The following is a 9,021-nucleotide window of genomic DNA, read 5'->3' as shown; positions in this document are numbered from 1 at the left end:
AGAAGGGATTGGGGACCTCGGCTTGCCGGCCGGTCCATCTGGCTGCAACCACTTGCTCTGCCAGGTGAGAAGAAGCCGCGAGCAACATGGAGGACAGGACAGGTGCGGCTGGGTTCCACCGTCCTGTGCAAATCAGCCGGGGCAGATTAGGCGAGCTGAGCCTGAGAAGGGGCACAGGTGGGCCCAGGGCGTAGAGTTTGGTGCTGAGCAAGAAGACGCCAGGGGGGACATCGGGAAGGATCCGGGCCCTCCCTGCTGTGGGAGGCCTGAACAAAGGCCAGGGCAGATTGTGGGAAGTGGGGGGGTCAGCGCTTAGCCAGCCGGCCACCATCACACGCCAGGAGTGGGGAGCCCGCCTCCTGCCGCTTCCACCCCAGCCCGAGGGAGGGGCCTACACCTGCTGGCGGCTGGCTCGGAGCATGGAGCCCTCGCTCCTCGCAGCCCTGACCGACGGCACATGGGACATGCCTCGCCCTGTCAGAGAGGACACCTCTGTCTAAGCTGGCCCGGACCTGCTGGTTAGCAGAGCCAGACCCACATGGCGACTGGCAGCTTAAAAACCATTCCAGGCACACGCACACTCCAAACCCCAACGGGATAGAGAAAGGGAGAAGAGGGGATTGTGGCGTGACCCCACCCCACTGGGGTGCGTTCTCTCTCCCCCGCGCTGTCTCTCTGGCAAGCCCAGGTGCACTCTAGCAAATTAAAAAAAAAAAAAAAAAAAAAAGGAAAAAAAAAAAAAAAAAAAAAAAAAAAAAAAAGGAGGAAAAAAAAAAGACCTCTCTCCAAGGGAACAATGAATAACATGAAAGAATTCATTAAAATGTCAGAAAACTCACTCCAAATATTTATTATGACAAAACTCAATGAGATGGAAGAGAGCATACAACTAATTCTAAGAAATGAGAAAGAAAGAAAGAAAGAAAGAAAGAAAGAAAGAAAGAAAGAAAGAAAGAAAGAAAGAAAGAAAGAAAGAAAGAAGGAAAGAAAGAAAAGAAAAGAAAGAGAAAAAGAGCTTGGCCGAGGTCAGACCTCCGAGGCAGGCTGTCCTTCAAGCCTGGCAGTGTAGGCGTGGTACTGAGCACGCAGAACCACCACGCCATGTCTGGCGCCACGTCCCACACCGGGCAGACCTCAGCCCTCCTGCGTCCCCAGTTCTTCCCGTCTCCCCTTCCATAGCCCTCGGAGACGGTCCGGCTTCTGCCCACTCCCCGAGGCCGCAGAGACCCCGCCGGCCGGGGAGCAGGTCTCGGCCCCGGGGAAGGTGTGCTGCATCCGTGTCTGTCCCCTGGCCTGCAGTGTGCCTGGCTTTCCTTGTTCTGGGGACAGCTGTGCTACTTCAGGGTGTCCTTTTGTGAGTGAGATTAAATCAGACTGCTCGGGGGAGGTGAGGAGGAGGCGGAGGTGGGGGTCTGACAGCGCTGCAGGGAGTACTTGCCCTAAGGAGGGTCTGCTTTCAGCTGAAACCCGGCTGAGATGCGGCCACAGGCCTTGTTCTTGTTCTTGACCCTGTCACTGCAGACCTGCGTTCTCCGTGCTCCTAGGTTCCTCGAGTCATCCTCCTCCCAGGCCCTCGCCCACTGGGCCCTCCCTGCGAGGTGACGTCCCACAGGCCTTACAAGGGCCGCCCTGCATTCACCTTCCACTCACCCCACCCTCCTGCCCTCCAGGACTTGAAGGGCCAAACCACAGCCCAACCAGGTCAGCGCTGGCCCTGCTCACACCATAGTGCACTTCCCCACTACGAGGAGCCCCGGGCTGCCCCCAGCACCCATGGGCCCCAAGAAACCCCCTGCTCCTGTCTCAGGCACCCCAGCTCCCTGCAGCCCTGGGCTGGGGCAGGGGAGCACCCAGACCTCGGCTCACAAGAGTGCCAGGCGATGCCACTGGCTGAGACCACAGATGGCCCTGGGGGGACTGAGACAGAGACTCCTGGCCCCACTCGTCGCACCTGCAGCCTCTGCCTCCACCCGCCACCAGCACCCGGGTGTGGACCACGCTCCAGTGACTGAGCGGCAGTGAGCCCTCCGCAGTCTGGGTCAGAGTCCCCATGAGGGTCCCAGCGGCCAGTGTTCCCAGCCGTCGCCAGCTCCTGGAGGCATAGCCAGCTCGAGGCCTCCCTGCCTCCTTCATGGGCACAGTCCCTCCAAGCACCGCAGGGAGGGATGCACATTACTGCCCGAACCCCACCATCGACTGGGCCGCCGAGAGACCCAGGCACAGCTAGCTCCCACCTCAAGAACCTGCCGGCATCTTCCAAGTGGAGGTGCGGCCCAGGCCAACGTGTTCTGCTCTGCAGGGCTGACCAGCTGATGGCCTGGACACTCCCGCACGGCCACACAGCTCTCCAACCTCAGAGCTCTGCCTGGCTCACACACCCCACTGGTCCCTGCCCAGCAGACACTTTAGGGGAGATAGTCCCTGTATCCCCCCAGGACGGACTAGCAGCTGCCTTCAGAAAAGATGTGGCCTTGGCTCTCTACGCCAGCGGCAGACAGAGGCTGTGCCCACCTCCTGCCCACCTGGCCATGCGGCCCGACCCCTCCCTCCAGTAACCCCGCAGGGTCCTGCACCAGGAGAGTGTGCATGGAGGGCCCCAGTCCCAGCCTGGTCCATCTGTTCTGACCTTCCTACCTACAGCTATGTCCGTGGGCACCCATACGGACTGGGCTCTGTCCACTTCCAGGTTGCCCTCTGGGGAGGAAAAGCCCACAAGGGGATTGAAGAGGACCCCGCAGTAGGAAGGTGCAGCCCTGGCACCATCGTTCCGAGCACACACGGTAACTCCACCAGTTACTCCACGGGGACGGGAGGTGGAGGCTGACTCCACACCCCGTCAGCCTGTAGCCCAGAGCCGTGCAAAGGGGACTCTCACGGGGGCAGGGGCAGGGGCAGCTGGATCCCACAGCCAACTGCGGGGTGGGGACCCAGACTCGGCAGCTCTAAAACCATGCTGAGCTGGGAGACGTGTGTGCCCAGAATCCCAGGAGAATGGAGCAGTGACCACAGCGGGGCAGCCCACGCGAGGCTTCCTCACTTCAGCTGTCCTCTCTCCAGCCACTGCGTGTGTCCTACCATGCATTTAGAGGGAGGGGGCCGGCAGGGGGCGTGGCGGTTACGGCACTGGACTCCCACGTGGCCAGCTGCTGCTGTCCTGGACCTGGCAGCTTGAAAATCACTCTGGGTGCGTGTGCATGTGTGCCCAAATACAGGAGAACGGAGACGGGACTGCTGCGTGGCCAACCCCCAGGGGGTGATTTCTCACTTTGCCACTCACTGTCTCTGTCTCTTTCTCTCTCGTGAGCAAATGCACCCTACAGCAAAAACCTTTAAAAAAAGAGGGAGAAAGAGACTTTTGAAATTGTCCCGGGAGGGAAGGGAGAGTTGTGGTCCTCACATTTCTTCTCAGGGCCTGGAGCAAGCGCAGACCCAGGGCTGCCTGGACGGCAAGGGAAGGACTCCAGAGAGCAGGGACTCGCCGAGCCACGCCAAGGCGGAGTTCAACACCCTGGACCCCAATTAGGGCTTATCAGCAAGTTCGTCATCTAAAAATAAACCAGCTTTCTTGCTTCATCAAAGATGAGATTATAGTGCATGCTGCCTTACTTTCAGAATAAAATGTTTCTATTCTTAGATGAGTGGGGACAATGAAAATCATTACATAAGCTGTCAGGTACCGCGTGGCCCCGCAGTGAAGGAACCGCTCCCCTGCAGGGAGGGTGAGGTGCGGTCTACGAGAGAGCACACCCCAGCACCTGCTGCAGACAGGCCCTCTCAGCCAGCACCACGGGCTCCCCTGGGAGCAGAGCAGCCCTGGCACCCCAGATCAGCAGTTGCCCTCCCCGGGCCCCACGCCACCTTGGGTTACTGCCACAGAGTTCCTCCTTCACCGACAGCTCCAGGTGGCCAGGCGAGCAGGCGAGCAGCCTCGCTCACAGCTGGGGGAGCTGGGGGAAGGAGACCCGCTCCCCGGTGCGAGCACTAGGGCAGGCCTCTGCGAGGGCCAGCAGGTGGGGCAGGTACAGTCTGGGCACGCAGTGCCATGAGGCAGCCCTCGCTTCAGACTCCAGCCACAGCTTTGGGGTCCACAGGCCATGATTTGCTGGGCGTCTTGCAGAACGCATAGCGGCACTGTGCTTGAGATGGTGGTTTCGTTATAGCAGAAGGATGCAAGTTGGAACCAGCCATTGGGAGACAACGGGCAGCTCTGGGGCCAGCCTCCCTGTCCTCAAGGCGCACTGCCCCAGCTCCCTGAAGGCTCCATGTACAGAGCTGTGACTAGGCCTGGCTCGTGGGCCGGACCCATGAGCCCCTGGCTGTGTGACTGAGCGAGCGTCCAGCCCTGAGTTCCCACCCCCACCCCTGCCCGTGAGGTCACCGCAACACAGCTAAGGGCTGCCCCGAGTCACCTCTGGCTCAGCACTCAGACCACCGGGCTAACAAGGCACCCTGGCACTCGGAAATTCAGGCCTCGCAGCAAAGGCCAGGCCTCTCTTTGGGCTGAGGCCAAACTCTCCACCCTACGGAGGGCGAAGCACGAGTGTCTCCTGTCCTGTCTCCTGTGCGGCAGAGAAGGCCGGGCTCAGCACTCGGCGTGGCTCGGAGGAGGCTGGGAGGGGGCACGTGTCCACCCCGCCTGGCGGTGCTCATTGGCAGGGCACGTGTGAACAGTCCCTGTCTTCTGGGTTTTCAGGAGGCACACAAAGAGACCGTGCAGTCCCGCAGGAGGGCGTCCGCCCTGTGGTGAGTGCCCAGCTCGGTCCCTCACCTGCCGGTACTCCTCCCAGCCACGGCGAGCATGATCCGTCCCCTCACCGAAGAGGAGCAGAGGTTGGGAGTGCTCCTCCAGCGCCGCCCAGTGAGGTGCACAGTCGCCTCCTGCTCCTGCACCGCCCGACGGTGAGCGGGTGAGGAGCGTGCTGCATGTGTTCACCCACACTGCCTGGGTGGGCCCGAGGGACATGGGTGAACACAGGTACAGTGGCCACAGAGCGGCCGAGGTGTGCCCAGTCTGACCTGGGTTCTGTGAGTGTAGACGCACACCAGGTTCAAACGTGATCGTACATGACCCCACTCCCCTTCTCGTACTGGCTGTGCGTCGAGGCGGCCACACTTACCATCTCTGTGGGGCTCTCCCTACCCGCTCCTGCATGGCCTAACACCGCCCTCAAGGCCACACCGCGGGGTGGAGCCGGCGTGCGCCGTGCACCGGCCCCGCCCCCGGCAGGAGTTCAAGGCCGACTGGTGTGGATGGGGTCCCAGCCGGCTCTGACTAGGACACCCGTGGAGCAGAAGACGGGGTGTCAGGACACGGGCCCCAAGGCTGGGCCCATCCACCTGATGGAGGTGCCCCTGACAGACACCCCGTGCAAGGCGGAAGGTGTGGAGGGTGTGAGCTCAGACACCTGTCTTCTCACTGCACACAACACAGGGAGCACACACACAGAACACATGTGCACACTCACGCATAACACACATACAGCACACACACTGTATACATACAGACAACAGCACATGGAACACATATGCACAAAACACACAGACGCACAATACACTGAACACCCAACACAGAAAACACAGATCACGGTATGCATTCACGCACACAGCATGAATACAACACACACAAACACACTGAATGCATGACAGACAGCAACATGTGGAACACAGTACACAAACAGCAGAGCTCACTGGGCAATGTACGATGCATACGATGAGCACGCCACAACCTCCTTGTGCACACAACATGGGCAACATATGGAGCACATATGCACAGCACATACAGCACACAGAACACATGATACAACGCAAAAACAGTCAACACAACACACCAATCACAGAACAGACTACGTGCACATGCATACAATATGCACACAACATACTTTCAGCTCACCACCCATGGAACACAGAACATGGAGAATGTACCCCACAACACAGAGCACACACGCCAACGCAGCACACACAGTCCCAGGCTCTTGTGCACCCATAGCAGGTAGTCTGGCTTCCTAAGTGACAATAAGGAAGACCAGCGACATGCCAGCCCCTCCTCTGGGGGCAGGGAGGGCCTTCTCTACACAACAAGGGCTGCTCCCACATCCAGCAAGGAGCCCCAAGGGAGGCTTCGGCTTCCTCAGCCAGCTGCTCCTTGGAGAGCCCTGGGGCAGACATGGGCCCGAGAGCCGTGGAAGGCGCCCAGAGCTCCTGAGATTCAGCCACCGGATGGCAGGGGCCACACGGCCCCGGGGCCCTGCTGAGAAGCCTCCAGGAGCTGATGCAGCGCACTCCCAGGGCCTAACGGCCACCTCTGGCTTCCGTGCCCTCCCCTAGATCGGGGTCCCCAGGTGAGAAGCAGGTCAGTCGCTGCCCTCACCACTCACCGCTCGGGCCTCCCGCGGCCAGGGTGGGTGAGCGTACGCGGGCGAGTTGGAGCACCGCAGCCTCAGTCACCACTCACGCATCACTCAAGTTTCAACCTGTCAAATCATGGGAAATCAGCCAGACAAAAGCCGGTGCCTCCTCCCTCGTCAGGGAACGCCGCTGCGGGCAGCTCGTCCCTGCCGAGCCACCCCAGCACGCATCGTTTCGTCCTTGTCCCTTCCAGCCTCTGTGACGGCCAGTGACACAACCCAACCTGGCCCTCGGATTTGGGGGTGCATCACCGAAAGGGCACACTGAGGTCTTGGAGGTGGAAGGTCTGGAAGCGCCCAGCACATCCTGGAACCACCTCGGCCTGGTGTCAAACAGGACGCCGGGCTCCTAGTCCCCACTGCATGCCCTTGTCAGCGAGCCACCTGTGCGGGCTCTGGGCTTTGAGAGCACTCCTCACAAAGCAAAGTGCAAGTGACACCCGAGACACGCCCAGGCCTGAGAGGAGCCACTGAGGTGCCAGCCCCAAAGAGGTTTGTGCAGACCCTCGTGGCTGCTGCCACAGTCACACCCCCAGGGCCGTGGGTCCCAGACCAGCCGGGCCACAGCGGGACTCTTGTCCCAATTAGTAGGAGACCGAACCTCATGTGAACTGAGCAAAGCTTAAAGAGTCGCGCACTTTGAAGACAGGCCACTTACGCCACCTGGCTGGCAGATGGGTCATGGAGCCAGGGTAAGGACAGGAGGGTGGCGTGGGGATCGGCTGACATGGCAGAGGAGCAGAAGAGTCCAGGCGTGGACCCACTGCAGGTGGCCAATTGATTTCTACACAGGCGCAAGGGCAATTTGGTGACAAAAAGCTGGTCTTCTCAATAGACAGTGCCGGAACAACTGTACACCCATATGCAAAACACGCGTTTCAATTCATACCCTGTAATGAATAGAAAAGTTAGCTCAGGATGGATCACAGGTCTAAATATAAAAGCACGCTATAAATACGTAGAAGAAAACAGAACACCTTCGGGACCTTCGGTTATGCAAAAAAGGGGCGGGGCAAAAAGAAAACCTCTTAGACGATGAGAAAGAGAGAGAGAAAGCGAGGGAGAGAGAGGGAGGAGGGAGAGAGAAGCCTGATCCATGAAATTGAAAACTGCTGGCGCCAGCAGAGGGTGGGTGGTTAGGGTGCTGGACTCCCAGTGGGTCGAGTCCTGGACTCTGGCTTGAAACTCACACCAAGCATGTGTGTGTGCAATGCCCAAAGTCCCAAGAGGAGATGGAGGAGAAGGGATTGTGGCGTGGTCATCCTCCCGGTGGGGTGAGTTCTCACTTTCTAGCTCTCTGTTTCTCTCTGTCTGTCCAGTGAGTATACACACCCTATGGCAAAAAACCTCTTCAAAAAATAATTCAGAACAGCGTATTGGGTTTCCTCCAAATTATGAAGTTCTCCTTGAAACACACTTTTAGAGAATGGAAACACAGAGTACATTTTGTGAGAAGATACTTGTAAATCACTTGTATGAAAAGAATTACTCATGCCAGTACACAGAATTCTCCAAACTCAATATAACAACCCAAGAAGAAACACCAAAAATGAGAACATGCTCTTCACCAGTGACAACAAGCACTCTCTGCATGCCGTGTGCTCGGCACCACCAGTCGCTGGGGACCCGCAGACGCAGCCTCAGGCGGGGCCAGCACACGTGAGTGGGAAGAGTCGGTCTGGAGAGACCAGCCGCACCCCGTCTCGGCAAGGCAGGGAGCACCTGGGACTACCAGACCCTTCAGAAGGAAGGAGGGTGGGAGACAGGTCGTCAGTTTCCTGAAATTTAAATGTACCCCTTCCACATGGCCCAGCTGTCCGCCCTCGACGATTACCCAGAAGAAGCGAAAGCACGTGCCCGTGTAAGCACTTGCACACGATGTCCAGAGAAACTTCTTCTACAGTAACTGGAAACAACACAAACGTCAGGCTACAAGGGAGTGAATGAACGAATCACGGTACGTTCACATAGAGGCTCCCCTCCACGATCAGAGAAAGCCCTATTAATAAATGCATCAATATGGATGACCTCAGGATACTTAATACCGAACGAAGAAATCAGGCAGAAATAGAACACATGCTATAAAGCCTATTTGTAGAAAATGCGAACTAGCCGCTGGTGCCAGTGAGCGGGCCAGTGGGGACTAGGCGAGGAGCAGCCGGGGCCTGGGTGAGCTCTCGCGGGTGGGTCCGTTACTTGTGCGGGCAGAGCCCGCGGGTGTACAGACGGCACGCTGTGGACACGCGTTCTGCGGCACGCTGGTGTAGTCCTAATTCTACCTGTCTTGCTGTCCCCACACCCGCAGCTACTTCATCCACCGAAGTCTTGAACCCTTGAAGTCACCCACAGGGCGGGCGTGAACACCTTCCAGAGTTCTGGCAAAGCTGGGACTGTGACCTCCTCCACGAACTGTGAATGTTCTCAGCGGCATCTTTCCACAAAACGGTGAGTCCTTTCCAGAACATGCCCAGTTTACTCTGCTCAGCTCCGTCAGAGCAATCTACAGCTAGCGTCGCGCAGAATGTACCCCCCAGATAAAAGAACTTGGGGACAAAAGCAGCCCTTGGCTCCAAGGCATGCTGCGCTCGCAGGCCTGAGGCAACAGCCACGTCCTCGC

Source organism: Tupaia chinensis, unplaced genomic scaffold (assembly GCF_000334495.1).
Source record: "Tupaia chinensis unplaced genomic scaffold, TupChi_1.0 Scaffold000644_1, whole genome shotgun sequence".
Taxonomy (NCBI): domain Eukaryota; kingdom Metazoa; phylum Chordata; class Mammalia; order Scandentia; family Tupaiidae; genus Tupaia; species Tupaia belangeri.
This window is presented reverse-complemented; position numbering follows the sequence as displayed.